Source organism: Talpa occidentalis, unplaced genomic scaffold, assembly GCF_014898055.3.
Source record: "Talpa occidentalis isolate TD23 unplaced genomic scaffold, MPIMG_talOcc4v2.1 talOcc4.3, whole genome shotgun sequence".
NCBI classification, from domain to species: Eukaryota; Metazoa; Chordata; class Mammalia; order Eulipotyphla; family Talpidae; genus Talpa; species Talpa occidentalis.
The window spans coordinates 14,034,838-14,057,883 of record NW_023603184.1 but is presented as its reverse complement, the minus strand read 5'-3'; the positions used below and the strand labels follow the sequence as shown (position 1 = coordinate 14,057,883).

The following is a 23,046-nucleotide window of genomic DNA, read 5'->3' as shown; positions in this document are numbered from 1 at the left end:
CTTGTCTGCAGTCTAAAGTTGACTTCAGATTCTAAAATTGACCTTTGTTTACATCCAGGGTAATTTTCAACACTGAGTTTCAAGGCACTCAACTTTTATGGAGGTGGGATGACAATTCCAGATAAACTCCCAATTCATCGAGGACCCCTTCATTCTGGAATTGCTGAGCATTTAAACTCTTAGGGTCAGTGACTATCCATGTCTCATTGCCCTGTCATTGCATGAAGAGCAGCGGAGAATGAGGCTAAGAATATCAGCAAGGGAGCAGAGTCTGCTGGAGTACAGAAGAGGTGGAAGAAACATAGGAAAGTGTTCTGTTTGGGCTGGTGGGTGGAGACTCCTGGGGGTGAAGAGGGGCAGGACGAAGTGTAGTTAACATTTCTTCTAGTCATAACCCCCAGGTTTTACTTTGAGAAAAGTACAGACCATGGGGTTTGGTGGGATTGACTTCAGGTGCAGTCTAGCATGGACTGAAATTGGCTTGAGCCACCATCGGTTCTTTGGTCACCAAACTAGGCACACCATACTATCTAAAATAACTGGACACCAGGAGATATTGGGGCATCCGGAAAGGAGAGTTTTCTTTCCCTTTGATAGAAGTATCACAAGAGACCCTTTCCTGGAAGCAAGTAAGTTTTAGAGGCCTGAGCTGTTTGGTGTCATTTTATGACCAAGAGTATGGGTTATAGAGCTTCAAGGAATCTTCCTTGTGGAGGATTCCTGCACAGCAGAGGGCAGAGAAAAGTTATGGAGAGAAACAAATCCTCAGCTGAAACCACTTGAGCTGCTGCATCAAAAGATACCTGAGGTCAGACACCATTGTGTTCTCCATTAAATAAACCAATAAACTCCCTTTGTTGCTTAAGTGCATTTGCTATGACTTGAAACAAGGACTCCCAACTAATCACTGGCCATTTTGGAGGGGTTGTGGACATCCCTGAAAATATACTGAAAAGAAAAATGTTTAAAATGGTAAATTGTATGGCTCTTCCCGTATGCGGCCTTAGTGATCTCTGAAAATGGTTCGCTACTCACTTGACCCAGAAAACCCTACAAAGTCATGCAAATCAAGAGGTTCAAATCTACGTGTTCATTTTAAGAACACTCGTGAAACTGCCCAGGCCATCAAGGGTATGCATATCCGAAAAGCCACCAAGTATCTGAAGGATGTTACTCTACAGAAGCAATGCGTGCCATTCCGTCGTTAGAATGGTGGCGTTGGCAGATGTGCCCAGGCCAAACAGTGGGGTTGGACGCAAGGTCGGTGGCCCAAAAAGAGTGCTGAATTTTTACTGCACATGCTTAAAAATGCAGAGAGTAATGCTGAACTTAAGGGTTTAGATGTAGATTCTCTGGTCATTGAGCACATCCAGGTGAACAAAGCCTCTAAGATGCGTCGCAGAACTTATAGAGCTCATGGTCGGATTAACCCATACATGAGCTCCCCCTGCCACATTGAGATGATCCTTACTGAAAAAGAGCAGATTGTTCCTAAACCAGAAGAGGAGGTGGCACAAAAGAAAAAGATATCGCAGAAGAAACTGAAGAAACAAAAACTTATGGCAAGGGAATAAGTTCAACGTAAAATAAAAGGAAGCAAAAGTAAAAAAAAAAAAAAAAAAAATGGTAAATTGTATGTTAGGTATATTTTACCAGTTGTTTTTTCAATATAGCAATATCTGGAGGTTTGGGGGGTGGGTGAAGATGCCCAAGTTTATGAGACAGGAGCATCTATTCTTTTTTTTTTTTAAGATTTATTTGTGTTTATTTATTTATTATAAGAGCTGGTGTACAGGCCAGAGGCACAGGAGGGTGAGAGGATTCACCAGAGACAGAGTGGGGAACAGAGCAGGCAGATGACCAAAATACACTGCTGAGGGGAGCAGTGAGCGAGACAGGAGAGGTCTACTGTGCCATGTGGGAATCTCCCTGGCCAGCCGGGAATTGAACACATGCTGCAGAGGCTGCAGACAGCTTTACAGTGCTGTGCTCAACCCGCTGTGCCACCGGGGAGGCCCCATCTGAGTATTCTTAAGGTCTGTGGAGAGGTCCTTCGATTGTCCAAAATCTCCCTTTGCCACATAGTCCTTTAGGAAGACTTTTTTTCCCCCTGCAGGTCTGAATAGGCATCTCACCTGGATGGAAGCAACTTTTAGTTTTCTATTATTTTGAAACCATCTGGGCCTTGGTAAAATGTGATAGGTAACTCTCAGTTGGGTGCTTATTTCACACAGGTACTATGCTGAGTAGGTTATGGGTATCATCTAATTTTCTTTTGGTTGATGCTATTTTTTTTAAGATTTATTTATTTATACATATAAGAAATGTGCTACAGGCCAGAGGTACAGGGGGAGGTGAGAGGATTCACCAGAGACAGAGAGGGGAACAGAGCAGGCAGATTGACTGAAGTACACTGCTGAGGGGAATAGTGGGCAAGTCAGGAGAGGTCTGCTGCACCATGTGGGTAGCTCCCTGGCCTCAGATCAAACTCTGGCTGCCTGCAGTGGCTGCGGATTGCTTCACAGGTTGCGTCTTAACCCCATGCACCACCAGGGAGGCCCTGGTTGATGCTATTTTTGTTGTCATCCTATGTTACAGATGGGAACACTGAGGATTTGAGGAATTAAGAAGTTTGCCCATGCTCTTACAGGCAGCAAGTAGCTGGACTGGGACCTGTAATCTTTCAGGGCCACCTGTTCCCTCACCCCCTCATTATGTTATTAGTTATCAGTGGAAGACAACAAAGAGACTGGCCCAATGCACATAAATATTATCAAATTGCGAATAGTTGCAAATAATGATAGTTACTGTAATAATAACACTTAAAAACAACATATTATGCACCAGGAATAACAATGACTTTCAAATATTATTTACCCAATATTATGTCAACCTTTATTAATATTTTTTTTGATTTTGGAAAGAGATGGATTACAAAGTTCAGGAGTTATATCTGCACTTCTGAAATGCTTTTCTAGGTACCTCTCAGAGCCCTTATTCCATTCTCTCTTGTATCATGGTATTATAGAGGTGGTCTTCTGTAAACTCTGATTTCTTCATGAATAAGACGATTTGTCAGTTTTTCCCATCAGACTTTAAAAAGTATGTCTTTTGTACATAATATAATATGCGCTCAGATATTTGCCAAAATGGAATTCTTTTGTTTTATCATTAATCTTTCCTTATTCTTGCATATCTTGAAAATCTTGCAAACACTTTATGAAATTTTAGAGCTAGGAGGGAACAAAAATTTAATCTTGTTTTGCAAAAGAAATTCTGAGACCAGAGTTTCCAGCCAGAGATTCACACAACTAGTTCAAGGACAGCTCAGGACCAAAACCTAACTTTTATTTATGGATTAGTCATTTGTCAAATATTGAACTAGGCATCAGACAGGGCTCTTGAGTTCAACAAATGAGGTACGCAATATTTTCTTTTATAGAGTAGATAGTATATTTGAGGGACAAATGAAAATAATGCAATATATAGCAAGAAATGTGATGAGCACATTATAGGAATATGTGGGCTGATATCCCCATACTTAAAGATTTTTATACTGCTGATCAATGGCACCGCCCCTCCTCCCTCTCCCAGATAGCCCCATGATACAGACACTAAAGGGTTAATGCATGAGTGTCCAGAACTCTGCTCTCATTCTGGGGACCAGCTTCTGTTCTGATCACTCATTCCCAAAGCAGAGCCAGATTTTATATATCTTTATCAGTTTTTTTTATCACCCTTGGAATAAGCACAGAGAATTCAGATTCTATGGACTATAACTCAGGACAAGGACCTAACTCAGAACAAAAACTTGAAAGAATATTTTCAAGAACTGGAAAGACATTTTCTCCCTAATTATACGTATAACATATTATAAAAAAATTTGGAAAACACAAATATTGTGTAAGATTATGCCATGGGGTAAAATGAGTGAAGGTTACATGGAAACTTCTCTATACTGTTTTTGCAACGTCCTGTGAATGTTGAATTATTTAAAAAAAAATTTCATGATGAAGGAAAGTTTATCTAACTTGGTAATGTTAATTACAAAAATTATTCAATATGCTGTTGCAAATGTAATTTTGTTGGTACTTAAGTAAAATACAAAAATTTTAATGAAAAAAAAAGATTAGTTATTTTAAAAATCTGAAATAATTCCACTTTACCAGTTTGGAGTATAATGTAGGTCGTGTGTCTTAACAGTCAGTGATAAAGGACTTGAACTTACAAGTAAGTCCCTTCCTTTTTATCCCACCACCCCCCTTAGATGTACACACTCTGTGCTAGCTGGGAGGCCTACAGCAAGTTGTCACTCCAGAAACTGGGCAATCCTAGGAAATGCTGATTCACTGCTGCCATTTCTACTTCCCTTGGTAATTACTTGGAGAGCTTGGTCAGGAAAGGTTCCAGAATTTACCACTTGCTCAATCTAGAAGAGTTTGCTCCAAGCAAGGACAGCATTGTCACCTTCTATTTTTCCAAATTAAAGGCGGACCCTACCTAAGCAGATGAGGGGATTATAATAGTTAGCAGCACTCCCCACTGCTCTCGGAACAGGCTAATCACTAAACTGTTAGAAAGTCACTTCTCCTTCAGAATCACAGGCTGACTAGAGGCAAGATCAATTTGTATTACTAAGCAGAACACAATACCTCAGCTTGTAGCACCAGCATGCACATTTAAATTGAGCTGCATAGCTTCCTTGGAGATCAGTAGGTGATTGTTTTCCATATGTATAAATAAATCAAGAGGCCCCATTTTGGTCCGTTTTCTAAAACTAAAGCATCCCCAGCTCCAAAGGCAGTTCCATAAGTGAAAACAACAAATAACAACCCCCTTGAGTGAAAAAAGCTTTTATACACATACCTGTACATACACATACACACACACACACACACACACACACACACACACACATTTGCATGCTCTGTTCTTAAAATTTTCTTACCACTTGTATTATTTCTGCAAATTCTTCTGGTACCCCACAAGATAATATAAAATGCATCATCTATAAATACAAAGTCACAAATAAACATAATCAAAATTTAAAAGTATATTTTTTCCACTCTCCTTTTGCTACTTGTAAAAATACATGAACACACTTATATTTCATTCTAATGCAACCGCTAAGATAAGTGAAAATCGAAAACTAAGTAATATGCCCCATCTGCCAGACTTAGGAAGTAGTGATAAAGGTAGAGGCTGGAATGAAATTTAAGTCACAGAAAGTTAGCATTGGAAGGCATGCTAGGGTCTCTCTGGTGGCCTAGGGGTTAAGCCTCAGCGCTATCACCTGAGTTTGATCCCTGGCCAGGTAGTTAACTCACATATGGTCTAGCAGCGTATTTTAGTAAATCTGCCTATTCTGCTCTCCACAATGTCTCTGGTGAATCCTCTCACACACCCCTCCCCCCCACCACACACACACACACACACACACACACACATGCCTCTGGCCTATACCCCAGTTCTTCTATGCCAAAAAAAAAAAAAAAAGGGTATACTAGCTGTTGTCCAAGGGTGGCCCAATGAATGCTCCTCCCAGTAGCCACACCCTTGTGCTGGCCCCTTCCACAACAAATCTGGGCTGACCTGTTACCAGATAGAACCAATAGAATGCAGCTAAGTTGAGCCAGGTCTAAAGCTACCTCTTAAAAAGGTGTTGCATCTTTTGCATACACATTGACTAGATTGAGTCACCTTGAAAAGTAGTTTGGCTGTTCCTTTAGAGAAACTACATGGGGAAGGACAGCCTGGAGACTGTAGGGAAGAGAAAGAAGACCAGCCTTCCCAGCATGCCAGCTGAGCTCCACCTTCCCGCCATTCTTACTAAGATACACAATAGGTGAGTGAGCCCTCTTGGGCATTCCTGCCTAGTGAAGCCCCCAAATGACCAGTCCCTGTTGACATGGAAAGGAGCTGAAGAATCACCCACCTGAGCCATTCAACCTATAGAATTGTGAAAGATTAAGCACACTTTGTTTTAACCCGCTAGCTTTGCAGTTGTTTGTTATGCAACAATAGGTAACCAAAAGAGGACTCATAAAAATGATCCCATGAACCAGGGCAATTGCCCAGCTAAATGTTCTCATTTGGCATGAACATTACAAGGTTTAAAAGCTTCATCAAAGGTACCGATTACTGTCTTGTGACTAGGCCAGGAAAAGTTTTCTGGCCTCAAATTTTAGTTAATATTATTTCTACTAAATCCTGAAGTGTGAAGAATGACCAATAACTGAATGTTTTAAATGATCAAGAAGGATAGGTTTGCTTCAGAAGAACCCTTCATGTTTTCTTAGGTTCTAAAGTTCAACTTATGAGTCTTGCTGCTTTAGTTATAAATGTAGTAATTCTTTTAAAAAGATTTTATTTATGCTTACAAGAACTGTGGTATAGACCAGAGATGTGGTGGGGGGTGGGGGTCAGGTGAGAGGATTCACCAGAGACAGAGTAGGGAGCAGAACAGGCAGATCTACACTGCTGAGGGGAGCAGCGGACTAGACAAGAGAGTCTGCTGTGCCATGTGGGTCAGCTCCCTGGCAAAGGATCCAGATCAAACTCATGCAGTAGGTAGTGATAGCTTGATAGCATTGAGACTTTAACCCCTGCACCACCAGGGAGGCCCCTAGTAATGCTTTTTGAGGTTTGATTACTTAACGTTTTAACAGATTAAAGTCTCCCAAATAACTTATTTCAAATGTTATTAAATCCATTTAAATATTTTAAACTAAATTTGCATAATATCTCCTTCCATTAAGCACTTCAAATAATTTACAGGACCAAAGTGCAGCCCTTATTTGTCAAATCTTTTGAAGTGCTTAAGTAATTATTGTCAATATAATGAATCAAATGCATTTATGTATAAATCAGCTTCTCTTGTAAAGAGTTTAATCCTTTCAAAAAGTTTAAAATGAAAAGTAAATATCTTATTTGTATGTTGTGTGCTTTTCATCAATTCTGTAGGTTGACTTGTTAGGGGGAAAGGATGTCCTGAGTTAATCCCATACAGGCTTTGTGGACCCCACCCCCACTCCAGACTAAAGCCATCAAGACATTGGGAAAGACAAATCCCATCACCACCAAGGGAGGGTGGCTGGGACCTGAGGGTGGAGTTGGGCAGCCAGGTTGGATATAAAAAACCAAACACGGGCCTTGGGCGCTCTCTGGCTAGCAATCGCTCGCCTCCTGGCTTCACCGCTCCTGGCTGGCGGCCAGCTCTCAGAGTGCCATTTTGGGATTCCTGATAGGTGGATCGGGTAGGACTCATTTAAAACTTTGTCTCCCACTTTTCTCCCAGAGCTGTACATTTCCTCATTTCCCCTTCCCTTGTAAATAAACCTTTTATTAACCTTTCGCGTGTGCCTGCAGTAGAGCATTGATAAGTCCTTTTAAGCGCGCGGGTGAGGACCCACAGTCAGGCACCCCGTTTTGTATCGGGGTTGCTCTACAACAGACTGGCTATAGGAATAAAATTTAAACACACAATAGTCACATATACGTATGTATATAACACACACGCATGCACACATTTTTCCTCCAGACCTGGTTGTTGAACATTCACCAGCACCTTTGGGCTTATTTTATTATACCATACCTTCCAGGAAGTTACAGTCTTCTGGAAAAGATCAAGAGCTCAACCCTCTTACTCTGAAGTTTGTAAGTTGCTGAAACCCGCCATGATAGACTTGGGTAACCACTACAACATACCTGTGATAGGAAATATATATATATATATATATATACATACACATACATACATACATACATATAAATAAATCACTATGATGGAATTCCCCATGAGGATAGAGTGTGGACCATTAGGCTCACTTGTGCTTCACTTTACTTCACAAAGGAAAATGAAGGTGCTGGGTCGATGAGAAGCCCTGGCTCTACCTTCCTTTAAATTCAAGAGAATGACATTCTCAGTGAGAATGATGAACTGTGTCGTGGCACTTGAGGGTGAGCTTGGCTTAGAGCACCTTGGGGTAAAGACCTTCAGCTACAGTCCTAAGTCTGGCCTGCTGGGTCTCAGCTGGCAGTGGGACCTATACCCAGGACCAGGGCTTTGGGTGGAAACTTTTCTACACTCAGTGCAGGTTCTGAGGGAGATAGCTGGTTGAATGCAGGAGCACATGTGAAGAACCTCAGGTTCAAGCAGTTCAGTGTGACTTTCAGCTCCACAGCTTTGGAAACCGAGCTGTGCTGATGCCACAGGTGTCCCAGAAAGCTTTTGGCTCTAAGTAAACCTGCGGTGTCAGATGAGATTTGTTTGCTAAAGAGAAGTAGTAGAAACTTCATTTTTAAATGGGGATAGGGAGGAAAAGAAGGGAAAAGACAGTTTGCCTGTTCTTTCTAGACTGACTTGCAGTTCATGGATTCAGATCTAGACCACGAAAGAGGACCTGACATTCATCCTTAAAACAGAAGAGAGGACCTCCCCGGCTGGTGCAGCAGTTGAGCCTGGGCTGCAAAGCTGCCCGCAGCCCCCGCAGCGCCGGTTCGATCCCTGGCCTCTGGCAAGGGTCCCACATGGTGCACAGACCTCTTCTGCTGCTCCCGCTGCTCCCCTCAGCAGTGTATTTCGTCAGTCTGCCTCTTCTGTTCCCCACTCTGTCTCTGGTGAATTCTCTCACCCTCCTGTGCTTCTGACTGTACCCAGTGCTTGTATAGATAAATAAATCTTAAAAAAAAAAAAAAAAACACACAGAAGAGAATTAGGAGCGCGAGGCTCAGATGGACAAATTTTGGTATGTTGCCCACAATGTCCCATATTAATAGAGGGTTTGCCACCAAAGCCAGTGGTAGGAAGGTAAAGATAATATATCTTATAAGAAAAAATACTTTAAAATGTACAGTCCTTTAAAATAAGTTTCCTTGCTCTCTAAATGGTAAGCCCAACATCAGTGCCTCAACTGCCCTCACCTAAATTGTAGCTATAGATCTTAGCCAAGTCGTTTAAACTCTGAGTTTCTGTTCTCTCATATCGGTAAAATACTATCACCTCACTAGATTATTGTGCAGATTAAATGAAAACATACACGAAGTACTTGACACATAGTCTGTGGTCAATAAGTCATGGCCTTAATTATTTCTACTTGGGCTTTTAATCAAAATTAGACTAACAAGGCTTCATACTACATTTTTTTTTTAAAGTATAAAGAGAGTACTCAACTTTAGGGTTTGTTTCTGGAATGTTTTCTGATAGAATTAATCATTGCTTCACTATTGGTTTCTATAGAGAAGTTACTGAGGATTTTTTTTCTAATAGATTACCCGAGACTCGGGAAAAACCATCCTGTTTGATATGTGTTCCTATATAGGTGCCATCAGTAACCTTTTTTTAATGTCACATACATTTCAGATATAGAGTATGGAAAGAAACAACCTCTGAAGGGCTATGCAAAGCAAACTTAAGACCTGTTTGCGTGGTGGGGAAGGGCTGGTGATTCTAATGTGTGCTTATAAATATTCATTTGAATGAATGGATTTCCAATCCCCTAAAGCCTACAGTGGAGAACCTTTGAGAGCATATTCAGATTCTGTTGCCAAGTTGTGCTTATTTGCCCTAATTTCCAGTTAACTTTAGCATGCCCAGAGGGCACATGGCACGGAATACTCTAAACCTTCTAAGGACTCACCAGATTGATATTTTGTGTCCCAGTAGAGCTCTGGCTCTGTAAGGGCTTGCCCTGCCCTTACTTGGAGCCAGAGTACACACAGGTATTTATGGGTGGCCCCAATTCATTCCCACAGCCAATTAAAGGGAAAGGCCCAATATAAATCTAGTTTCATCTTGAGAAATTACAGAAGTGAGGTTTGTTTTGCTCTTTTCATGGCAACTAATGGTCTAAGTTAGTGTTATTTCTCATTATTAGCCTCCCCTGAAGACCCTGTAAGGTTCTTTGTACCCTTTCAGGACACCAGTGCTAGCAATGAAGTTCTACCTGCTGGCTGGGAGAGCCGGCTGGGCTCTGACTCAAAACGCCACTCCTTTCTCTACTGTAGTACCTGCATTCTGTTCAGACTGAATTACCAGCATTATTCTGACCCACACTATACTCTTTCTGGCCCAAAGGACACATGTGATTAGCAGCAAGTGATGGCCAAGAGTGACCCCTGGACATATGTAATTCTCCCTAAGAAATTTTCACAAATGTTAGGAGAGAGAGAATCTGAGAGATACCATGCTGTCTTCTGAGCAACCATGCTAAATCACCTGCATTTGGGCTTGGAGTCTTGAGATTCTGGAGTTAAGGTTCAAAAATATTCTCAGAATTCAAGCCAAGCGTCATCAAGGACACTCTTACATGAGTATCTCAAATTTCAGTTTTCCAGACTTCCCCAAATATTTCCAAGGAAAACCCTGAAAACAGTTTGAATCACTGCTAGTCAATTAGGTAAGGTCTTGGAACATCAAGTTTAGGATAATTATGACTTCATCTTTATAATCCAGTTTGTGAAGTCTGAGATCTAAAGAATGATCCACCATTGTTGTTCTGATTAAGTTGTCTCTGCCTGGCAGTCTGTGGTTGTTTCAAGCACTATTGCTACTTCTAAGTGGAGCCAGACTCCAAATTACATCACTGCTAAGACCACAATCCAAGCCCCAACAGTTCCCCTGGGACGCAGCTTTAGATCAGCCTCTTATTCCACTAGACTTAGTATAAATATTCTTCAATTCACAAGACAACACTGCTCTGTGCTGTATTCCTGAAGTGGATGCATCAAAATAAAGACTCCAGGACTTCATGATATATTCTCTGGGATTAAGCTGGCTCCATTTCATTTAGGACCATATCATCACTTCACCCCCAAACTGAATGTACTAAGGCCATTGGTGTCAAGTTTATACTACCCAAAGTGAATGGAGCCAAGCCCTCTATCCTTAGCCCTGAACTTGACACGCACCAGGAGATGGTTGGGACTAATCCACTCGGCACTCTTGTCCCTGTTTTCATTGCCACTTTAATCACAGGTCTTCCATTATATCCATGGTCTGAAAGTGTGGTCCTTTGACCAGAGCATGTAGTTCACTTGGGAACTTAAAATGCAAATTCTCAGCCCCACAAACCTACGCAGTCAGAAACTCTGGGAATAGGGCCAGGAATGTATGTTTTGATAAACTTTCCCCATGATTCTGATACATGTTAACATTTGAGAATGACTGCCTACCATCAATATCATCATGCTTAGTATATCCCTGTTCTTACATCAGTTCTCCATTCTTCTAATGTTCCCCGCCCCAGCCCCCAGCTCTCCCATATACCTCCTGGAGCATGTGCTCTGTAACCAGTAAATACCTCTGTATCCGCCACCACATCATCCGGAAATGTTCTCCATATTTACTTGCATTAATTAAAACCCACTCTTTTCTGGAACAGTCCTCTGTGCTGATGGATCTGTGGTGATCATATCTGTTTACTACAGAGCAAGTCTTGTTTTCTCTCCAACACTATTTCTAGACCAGTACTTCTTCCCCACCCTTCTCATAAAAACTCCTACTCCTTTGAGGCTCAAATTCTAAGGTTATATCACCCTTCCCCCTTCTCAACATTCAAGTCTTTTGTGTCAGGCTCATTCTGGGTTACTTCAAAACCCACTTTCCAACTTCTTTGGGATATCTAGTTCCCAAAATTCCCATCCAGTCCTCTTCATGTAATTGTTTCCTGGTTTCCTTACCCAGCTTTAATCAGATGGCCTATCATTGCAGTCAAACTTTTTGCAAATATTGTCATTTTTTAAAAAAGATTTATTTATTTATGTATATAAGAAGCAGAGGTGCAGGGGGTGAGAAGATTCACCAGAGAGAGTGGGGAGCAGAACAGGCAGATCTACTGAAATACACTGCTGAGGGGAGCAGCAGGGGAGGCAGGAGAGGTTTGCTGAGCCATGCGGGTTGCTCCCTGGCTGGCTTGCTGGGTTGCTCCCTGGCTGGGGATGGAACTCATGCTGCCATGTGGCTGGCCAAAGCTTGAAAGCACTGTCTTTAACCCTTGCGCCACCAGGGAGGTCCCAAATATTGTCATTTACTTTGCCTTCCCTGTCTTTTGTTGCTACTGTGACAAATCCTAATCATAGTTGACATCAATCACCAATAAATCAGATATTGATTGTCAGCTTTGTGACAGATACTTTTATAGGCACTAAAGATATGAAATGGACAAAACAGTTCATGACCTTAGCCCTGTGGAATTCATATCCTGTATGGAGGGGCGGTTGATGGCAGAAAATAGGGATATAATTATTTAATATATGTCAGGTCATAGTAAGTACTTCAAGGAAAAAATAATTCCAGAAAAGGGAACAGAAAAATAAGGGGGGTGGGCCTCCCCGGTGGCGCAGCGGTTGAGTGCTGGGTTGCGAAGCTGCCCATAGCCTCTGCAGCGCTGGTTCGATCCCCGGCTGCTCCCCGGCCACCAGAGGAGGGTCCCACATGGCGCGCAGACCTCTCCTGCCGCCTGCTGCTCCCCTCAACAGTGTACCTCGGTCCTTCTGCCTGCTCTGCTCCCCGCTCTGGCTCTGGTGAATTCTCTCACCCTCCCGCGCTTCTGACTGTACCCAGTGCTTGTATAAATAAATAAATAAATGCTAATAAATAAATAAATAAATAAAATAAACGGGCCTTCTTTAAAAAAAAAGAAAAGAAAAGAAAAATAAGAGGGGGGTAGTTTGCTGTTTGAAAGACAATGATCTGGGAAGGCATCGCTGTGGAAATACTTAAATGAGGTGAGAACCAAGGCACCTGCCCCTCTGGGAGCATACTGCTGAGAATTGCCAGTGCAAAGATCCTGAGGTGGAAGTGTGCTTTGTGTCAGAGAACAAGCAAGGTAACAGCATGACTGAAATGCAGAAAGTGGTAGATGAGGTTGGACAACTATGCAGAAGCTGTACTAGAAGACTTTGGAGACCCAAATGAGGACTAGGAACTTGGTTTGTTTCTAAGAAGCAATTGAGTTCAAAGCACTTGATGGAAATGGCTTGATTTTCCTTTAAAAAAGCACACATACTGGGTAATGTTTAGAAAACTTACTGTGAGGAAGGCATGAATGGCGCTAGGATGTGAGGGTGTACAAATAGGGAGTTACTTTCTCTATACTTTTCTCTGAAAGTATGGCTCTTGAACCAGCATCACCCACATCATCTGGAAATGTCTAATGCAAATTCCCAGATCCCTCCCTATTCATCTACTTACTATTATTAAACTTCTGATCTCTCACATCTCCTCTCATTCTCAGCAAATAACCCTCATCTCCCACTTCACAGAAAAAAAAAAAAAAGAATCCATTACGCAAGAATTCCTTCAGTTCTGGCTACCATATTTATAAAATTATTTCCTTCCAATCTATTTATGCTAAAAAGGTATCCCTCCTTCTAAATGGGTCTCTCCCTCTATCTGTGCCTGTCATTCACAAATGGTCAAGACTCCACCAACATATTAAAAATAATTTCCCCCATCTCTACCTCTAGCCACCACTTTGTCCCAAAGCCAGACATCTTGGAAGAGCTGTCTACCTCCACTCTCTCAGCTCTCCAATCACCCTTCCTTCCCCAACCTGCTTGAATCTTTGGCTCCCACCTTGTCACGGAAAGATCGCCCATCAGTCTCCCCAATGACCTCTTGCTGCTAAATAGTAGAAAACATCCAGCCACGTCACACAAGTATGCCTGTACTTTGATGTTAAATTATTGGAATACTTTTGTACCAGTTTTATAAAGAACAGCTGCCCTAACCCCACCCCAATTCCTCCTCCCTGCTCACTGTCTCAAACCCTTCCCTGGGTCTGAGCTCCATCAGTAACTAAGGGGTTAATACCAGGCCCAGCAAGGGTCCACTTCACCCAACTCCCACATCAGGCTAACATCCATTTTGATAGCTTGGTGGCCAAGCTGTACCAGTTGTTACATATTTTTAGTATAACCCATCTCAGCTAACATCAACAGACTTCCTAGATTCCATTTTGACTGTTCAGAATCATGTGAAGTGGTCAAGTATTTAAAACAGTCTCTTCCTTTGATTTCTGTGATGCCACATTCTCCTGGTTTTCTTCCCATGCTTCTCAGTTTCCTGCACTGATATTCTCCAATGATATAGCCTTTCCATGTTGATACTTTCCTGGGTCCTCTTGTCTTTAATATCCTAATAGGGCTCATTTACTCTCACTGCATGGTTTCTATTATTATCTATATCTGAATATAGATAGTAATTAAAGCCCAAATTAAATGTTTAACCAAGACCCCTCTCTCTGAACTTCAGACCTGACTTAAATACCTGCTTAGCAAATCATTTGGATATCTCATAAACCTCCCAAATTGGCATGTATGAAGTTGAACTTCCCATCTCTCAGCTTCCCATCTGGCCCTTCAGCAGTGATGATTCTACCATCTACCCAGATGCACAAATCAGAAACTTAGGAGTCATCTGTCATTTTGACTCCTCTCCTTCACCACCCCCTCATATTCAATCGATTACCATGTTCTGTTCAGTCTATTTTTAACATATATGAATTCATATTAAAATACATTGCATTTCCTCTATGTCCCCTGCTAGTCTCTGGTTCAAGCTACCATCACCTCTAGCTTCACTGATTATAGTGGTCTCTTGTATTCTTGCATCCATATTTGTCTCCTGCCAATCTATTTTCTTTTTTTTTTTTAATTATTTATTTATTTATTTTTTTTTAAAAGAGGCATGTATTATTTATTTATTTGTTTATTTATACATGCACTGGGTACAGTCAGAAGCGCGGGAGGGTGAGAGAATTCACCAGAGCCAGAGCAGGGAGCAGAGCAGGCAGAAGGACTGAAGTACACTGCTGAGGGGAGCAGCGGGCGGCAGGAGAGGTCTGCGCGCCATGCGGGACCCTCCTCCGGTGGCCGGGGAGCAGCCGGGGATCGAACCAGCACTGCAGAGGCCGCGGGCAGCTTCGCAACCCAGAGCTCAACCGCTGCGCCACCAGGGAGGCCCTCTTTTTTTTTTTTTAAGATTTATTTTTTTTAATTTTTTTTTATAGAGGCATGCTTTATTTATTTTTATTTGTTTGTTTGTTTGTTTGGTTATACATGCACTGGGTACAGTCAGAGCGTGGGAGGGTGAGAGAATTCACCAGAGCCAGAGGGGAGAGCAGAGCAGGCAGAAGGACTGAAGTACACTGCTGAGGGGAGCAGTGGGCTGCAGGAGAGGTCTGCACGCCATGTGGGACCCTCTTCCGGTGGCCAGGGAGCAGCTGGGGATCGAACCAGCGCTGCAGAGGCCGCGGGCAGCTTCGCAACCTAGTGCTCACCCGCTGCGCCACCGGGGAGGCCCCAAGATTTATTTTTATTTATTTATGCATACAAGAACTGGGATATAGGCCAGAGTTACGGGTGGTGAGAGGATTCACCAGAGACAGAGTGGGGAGCAGAACAAGCGGATTGACTGAAATACACTGCTGAGAGGAGCAGCGGCAGAGACAGGAGAGGTCTGCTGCGCCATGTAGGTTCACTCCCTGGCCGGGATGGAACTCCTGCCACAGTGGCTGGTGATAGCTTGATAGGGCTAGGACTTTAACCCCTGGGAGTTAAAGGGAGGCCCTTGCCAATCTATGTTCTATAAAGCAGCCAGAGTGATCTTTCAAAAATACAAATCTGATTGAACCAATATATCCTGTTTCACTTCCCTGGGGTTCAAAATGAGGTCACATTCCTCTTAGTGTTCAAATCAGATGACTTGGAGCCTTCAACTTTTCTCCCTGGTGTGATAACTTCAAATTCCAAAGGTTCAGATTGTCTTATAAATGGAACTGAGAAATCTGCTCACATTCTTTTTGATTGCTGAGACTGTTGGTAAAGCAACAGACTCTGCTTGGTCCTCTGTCCTCAAGTAGTCTTATCTATTGCTGTATGATCTGCTGTGACTAGGCACAAATATCCACCAAATAACCCAGGGTAATCCTTATTCAGTGAAAGAAAGTGTTTTGATGACCTAGGTCCACAGAGTTTCAGTTCTGGAAGCAGGAGGGAAAAAATCTTTCTTTCCAAGTGTTATGTTCACCATGATGGCCCAATGCCTTGGTCGGCCTCTGACCAACATTCTTTTCTTAAACGGCTCTTTTAGCTCATACACATGATAAGGAGTGCTGGTAGGTATCAGAATCTGCTTTTATTTCCCAAAGTAAAACCTACATGCCTTTGTGAACTAGTGCATGCAAATTGATTTGTTCCTGCGCAGCTCTGCTCCTATAGCACATTAGGCCCAAACGCAAAGGGTACCCCAGGAGGTCAGCAGCCTGGGCTCTGACACTAATCAGTTTGCAGAACAGGAGAACTACAATTACCAATTCTTGAGATTCTACCTATGAATATCCTTAGAATTTTGTTCTGACACTATGTTGTTTCAAGCCCTTATTTGTTCTTTTCCCATTTTAATCAGTTCCTATACAGGTCACCCTGATTCAACTCCCAATCCAACCTCCATATTGCATTCACTGATCTTTCAAAAATATAAATCTGATCCTGCACTGGTCTGTTAAAAGCTTTATGAACTATCTATGACATGTTTTTTTTTTTTTTAATTTTTTTTTGCATGGAGGAATAGGGGTATAAGCCAGAGGTGCTGGGGGTGAGAGGATTCACCAAAGACAGAGTGGGGAGCAAAACAGGTGGATCTACTGAAATACACTGCTGGGGAGCAGCGGGCAAAACAGGAGAGGTCTGCTGCACCATATGTGTGTTAGCTCCATGGCCAGGGATCAAACCCAGGCCACAGTGGTGATAGCACTAAGACAACCCCTAGGCCACCAGGGAGGCCCAGGATATGATTCTTAATCTGAGTTCTATGAGCCAAGAGTCAATGCATGGGCATCTGAAGAATTGTGGATTAGATGCAGACTTCTCTATGTGCATTTTCCCAAAGAAATGGTCCATAATTTTGATCAGACCTTTAGGGGAATACATTTCCATAGAAAGGCTAAGACCTGTGTTCCAGTTCAAACTGTTTACCTGGGATAAAAGGAATTTTCATGACCCAGGCATTGCTTCTCTGACTAGTTATCATTTGCATCTCCCTCCTATCTCCCTTCCCAATTAATACTCCAACAATAAAGAACTGCTGATGATTTCTAAAACATATTGTATGATTTTATGCCCTCATGTGCTTTTTTTTTTTTTTTTTTTTTTTTTTGATAGAGGCATGCTTTATTTATTTGTTTGCTGGTTTGTTTGTTTGTTTTGTTTGTACATGCACTGGGTACAGTCAGAAGCGCGGGAGGGTGAGAGAATTCACCAGAGCCAGAGCGGGGAGCAGAGCAGACAGAAGGACCGAAGTACACTGCTGAGGGGAGCAGCGGGCGGCAGGAGAGGTCTGCGCGCCATGTGGGACCCTCCTCCAGTGGCCGGGGAGCAGCCGGGGATCGAACCGGCACCGCAGAGGCCACGGGCAGCTTCGCAACCCAGCGCTCAACCGCTGCGCCACCGGGGAGGCCCCCTCATGTGCTTTTGAGGATGCTGCTCCCTCTGCCTGCAATTCTTTGCCTCTTTCTTTTACCCATTTTTGTCTGCTTATAAAAGTGATTTTTCAAAACTCAGCTCTGGTAACAGTTCCAGAGAGCATTTTCTGATGGCCTCCTGTAGAGAGTTACCCACTCCCATTTATTCATTTCTAAGTCACTTCTCTTTCTTGTATAAGTTTCTTCTAGTATTGCTCATATTTTTGCCCATAAAAAAGAAATACTTCATGGAGTCACTTTTATTAAAGTACAACATACCTACAGAAGTGTAAAAAGCCTACGTGTGTAGCAGCTCAATAAATTTCACATTATACATATCTGTGTAACTACCACTCTGCTAAAGAAACAGCATATTGCCAGGACCACCAAGAACCTCTCTTGTGCTTTATCCTCAGGCCTCAAAAGTAAACCTCTGTAACTAATGTCCTCATAAATAACCACTGTCCTGATATCTATTAACATATAGGAGTTTACCCATTTTTAAAGGTCCCATCGTCTTATACCTAGCTTCTTTGATTCAACATTCATGTTATGTTCATCCACATTGTTGCTGATAACAGTGGTTTGTTAATTTTTACTGCTGTATAATTTTCCACTATATGACTATACCATTCTTTTTTTTTTTTTTTTTTTTTTATAGAGGCATGTTTTTCTTTGTTTGTTTGCTTGTTTTGTTTATACAAGCACTGGGTACAGTCAGAAGTGCGGGAGGGTGAGAGAATTCACCAGAGCCAGAGCGGGGAGCAGAGCAGGCAGAAGGCCCGAAGTACACTGCTGAGGGGAGCAGCGGGCGGCAGGAGAGGTCTGCGCGCCATGTGGGACCCTCCTCTGGTGGCCGGGGAGCAGCCGGGGATCGAACCGGCGCTGCAGAGGCCGCGGGCAGCTTCGCAACCCAGCGCTCTACTGCTGCGCCACCGGGGAGGCCCGACTATACCATTCTTTGTCCTTTTCTACTATTGATAGACATTTGAGTGGGTTCAATTATTGGCTAGTAAGAACAATATTGCTATGTCTTTCAGTGACCATATATATGTGTTTCCATTAGGGATATATCTAAAAGTAGAATTTCTGAGTTAAAGGGTGTATGAATATTCAGCTTTAGGAGATCTGTAAAATACTGCTTTAAGGTGGTTGTGTCAATTTATACTCCCATGAATAGAGTTCAGGTTTGTCCTTATGGTGAGCAGTACTTCTCCATTCAGTTTTTAAGTTTCAGCCACTTTGATGACCATAATGTTATCTCATGATGTTACACTGAATTTTACTTATGTATCTCAACACTTAACACTTACTTGTGTTTCTCAACACCTGTCCTTGAGGCTATAGTCTATGTCTTATTTAGCATTACATATCAGTGTGTACAATTCCTGCCATACACGCAATATTAAGGAAGTGTTTGTTGAGGGAACAGATTGCTGGAGAAGTAAAAGGGACTGAGAAGCTTTCCTTCCTACTGCTAGATTCAAACTTTTGAGGTGGGTAACTATTCATCTTGCCTATAATTTAAGTCAAATCCTAATCATCACATGTGATTGTCCATCTACTGCTAGTATTACCCTTCAGGGACTTTCTCAAGGACTCCCTAGCTAAGTATGTCAGAACATTGACTAGCAATGTAGACACCAGAGCTAGGACAGTTCTATCCCTTAAGTTAATAGAGACATTGAAATACAAATTGCATTTCCACTGCTTTCTAGCAAAATCATATCTAGCCACCCAAAGCAAGAAGATATGAATCCTGTTTAAAGATATTCAGTGATGCAAGTCAAACCCACAGTGAGGTACCATTTTTCATTACGGTGCGTTCACTAAGATGACTTTAATCAAAAAGACAGCAAGTATTGGCGAGCAAGTGGAGAAATTGGAATCATCAGACAAGGCTGTTAGAAGAGTAAAATGTTGCAGCTGCTTTGGAATACAGTTTGTTAGTTGCTTAAAAACTTAAGATAGAGTTACCATATATCCCAGAGAATTGAAAACATGTTCACACAAAAAGTTGCACATGAATATTCACAGAGTGTTACTTATAATAACCAGAAAGTGGAAACAGCCAACATGTCACCAGCTGATGAATGGATAAATAAACTGTTGTATACCCATAAATTGGAATAGCATTCAGTCATAAAAAAAGAAATATGGATGAATTTTTTTTTTCAAGTTTAAAGACTTTATTTTTTTTTTAAATAGAGGCATGTTTTTTATTTATTTATTTGTTTGTTTGTTTTGTTTATACATGCACTGGGTACAGTCAGAAGTGCAGGAGGGTGAGAGAATTCACCAGAGCCAGAGCGGGGAGCAGAGCAGGCAGAAGGAGCGAAGTACACTGCTGAGGGGAGCAGCGGGCGGCAGGAGAGGTCTGCGCGCCATGTGGGATGGATGAATTTTTTATAAGATTTATGTATACAAGAACTGGGGTGCAGGCCAGAGGTGTGGGGGATGAGAGGATTCACCAGAGACAGAGTGGAGAACAGAACAGGCAGATTTACTGAAATACACTGCTGTGGGGAGCAGCGGGCGAGACAGGAGCGGTTCTGCTGCACCATATGGGTAGCTCTTTGGCCAGCCAGTGATTGAACTCATGCTGCAGAGGCTGAGGACAGCTTCACAGTGCTGTGCTTTACCCCTTGCACCACCAGAATCTTAAAAATATCATGCAGTGAAATAAGATGCAAAGGTCATATAATATTTGATTCCATCCATATAAAATGTCCAGATTAGGCAAATTCTTAGACAGAAATTAGTGGTAAATAAGGGCTGGGTAGAGTAGGGGGATGGCTAAGTGGGGAGTGACTACTAATGGGTACATGTTACTTTGGGGGATAACAAACATGTAGTAAAAGTAGATAATAGTCATGTTACATTGCAAATAAACTGGAAACAATTGTACACTTGAAAAAGTTGTATGTTGTATAAATTATATCTCAGTAAAGCTGTTATACTGAACTGTTGTTTTACTTTTCTCAATAAATTGATTATCTGAATTACTGGCTACAAACTTGTATTTTTTTGTGATTTAAAAAATCAAAGTTTTTAAAAATGATTTGCTTTTTTTTTGGGAGGGGGGGCTATCAAAGGCTGTACAGGGCCTCCCCGGTGGCGCAGCGATTGAGCGCTGGGTTGCGAAGCTGCCGGCGGCCTCTGCAGCGCTGGTTCGATCCCCGGCTGCTCCCCGGCCACCAGAGGAGGGTCCCACATGGCGCGCAGACCTCTCCTGCCGCCCGCTGCTCCCCTCAGCAGTGTACTTCGGTCCTTCTGCCTGCTCTGCTCCCCGCTCTGGCTCTGGTGAATTCTCTCATCCTCCAGCACTTCTGACTGTACCCAGTGCTTGTATAAACAGAACAAACAAATAAATAAATAAACATGCCTCTATTAAAAAAAAAAGGCTGTACAAATGTATGTCTTGTCATATTATCACCTCTTCTTTTTTCTCTCATCAAATCAGACTGGACTGTCCTAAAGAATTGGCCTCTTTCTTTAGGTGGATGCTAGCACAGCATTCAGCAGGAAAAGTGTCACTGGCAATCACTCGAAAAAATGCAAAGGAATATGATCTTGCAGTAAACAGGGAGACTAGAGGCATCTGGCTTTAACCAGAAGAGCCTAGGGAAAAAAATTGTTGGTTTTTGCCCTCTGGAATCAATGTCTTGTCTTCTTTTTTTCTTTTTTTGGAATCAATGTCTTAATGGAGTAAGACTAGCCTGTCCAATACCCTCTTCTGTTTTTTCTCATTTGGCCTCTTGAAGAGAAGAGTACAAAACAAGTGGCAAGTATAAAACATGACATTTTCGTATGCTTTAATATTTTTTCTTCCTTTTTATATTTTTTTCCTCACTCCAACAGTTTCAAAAAATTTTTAATTCCTCTAACGTCATGCTTTTCAAAATATGTTCCCTAATCCCTAGAAAAGTGGTCAGAAGTGTGAAATATTGGTCCCACCCCAGATCCATAAGATTCAATCTCAGAGAATGGAGCCAGGTGAGCCCTCCATGTGACTCTGAAGCACACACAAGTTTACTCTCCTTTTTCTCAGCCTTAAGCTTTTCAAGCATATATATATATATATTAGTAGCTACACAGATTTGCTGAGTCACCTTCCTTTATTTACCACTCTGCTTGGATCCTTTACTTAGCATGTTTCTCTCCCATTTTGGTATGTGAGTGCCCCTTCCTGTCCTTTTCTACCTGTTCTGGTGATTATCAAGATGCCCTACTTAAGAGTTCCCCACAGCACTACCTGGGAAGAAAGATGAGAGGATACTACAAAGAGGAATTCTTTTTTTTGTTTTAATTATTATTTTTTAAAATTTAACATTTATCATTTTTTTACATTTTTTGGACAATATTTGCTTCCCCCACCCCCTCAGATTGCGTCCCCATAGAATTTCCTTCCCCAAGGCACCTGTGCACCATCACCACAGTCTCTTGTGCTCCTCCCTCCCTCCCTCTGATCCCTCTCCCTCCTCCTCCCCTGCAGGATGTCTCTGGTTTATAATTGCCTGTTTTGTTTTGTGTTTTGTGCTGTTATTTTTTTTTTTTACACTGATGTCTTATTTGGTTCCCCTATATTCCTGCTATAACTGAAACCATGGATATTTTTCTTTTTCCTTCTGGCTTATTTCGAGCATAATTCCTTCTAGCTCCATCCATGCTGCTGTGAATGGCATGAGTTTATCTTTTTTGATTGCTGAATAATATTCCATTGTGTATATATACCACATCTTCTTGATCCAGTCATCTATTTTTGGGCACTTGAGTTGTTTCCAGGTTTTACCTATTGTAAATAGTGCTGCAATAAACATAGGGGTACAGGTGCCCTTTTGAATCACTGTTTTTGTGTCCTTTGGGTAGATCCCTAGTAGTGGAATTGCCAGGTGGTATGGTAGCTCCATTTTTAGTAGACTGAGGAACCTCCAGACAGCTTTCCACAGTTGGTTGGACCAGTTTGCACTCCCACCAACAGTGCAGGAGAGTTCCTTTTTCTCCACATCCTCGCCAACATTTGTTGTTGCTTGTTTTTTTGATATGTGCCATTCTCACTGGTGTAAGGTGGTACCTCAGTGTAGTTTTGATTTGCTTTTCCCTGATGATAACGGATGTTGAACCTTTTTTCATATGCCTGTTGGCCATTTGCATTTCCTCTTTGGAGAAATGTCTTAAAAATATGGAATGCTTCACGAATTTGCATGTCATCCTTGTGCAGGGGCCATGTTATTCTTCTCTGTATCGTTGCAATTTTAGTATATGTGCTGCCGAAGCGAGCACTGAAGGGGAATTCTTGTTTGAACATTTACGATACTATTTTTTGTGAAAATAAGTGTGCTACTTCTATGGAACAGCAATTCACAAACTTGAATGTACAAAGGGGAATTTGGTATCTTAGGTCTCAGATTCTGGGATGTAGATGCAATGTCTAGGGTGGAGCCTGGCAATCTTCATTCTCGCAAGTTCTCCGGGTGATTTTGAAGGTGGTGGACCTTACCCTCTTAAACTCCAAGCAAAGATTGTTAGGGTGGAGGAGGTATTGTATGCCCCTCCTTTTTGACAATTCTATGCTCACTGGAAA

General features: G+C 42.1%; 1 non-coding gene and 1 pseudogene across 1 annotated transcript; one reads left to right on the top strand and one right to left on the bottom strand.

Moving 5' to 3' along the window:
• Positions 1–974: 974 nt before the first annotated feature.
• On the top strand, positions 975–1,601 carry LOC119254537 (60S ribosomal protein L17-like; annotated as a pseudogene).
• Positions 1,602–22,638: 21,037 nt separating this feature from the next.
• Positions 22,639–22,745, bottom strand: LOC119256380 (U6 spliceosomal RNA). The gene has a single exon (XR_005127720.1). It is a non-coding gene; the product is annotated as a U6 spliceosomal RNA (small nuclear RNA).
• Positions 22,746–23,046: the final 301 nt, after the last annotated feature.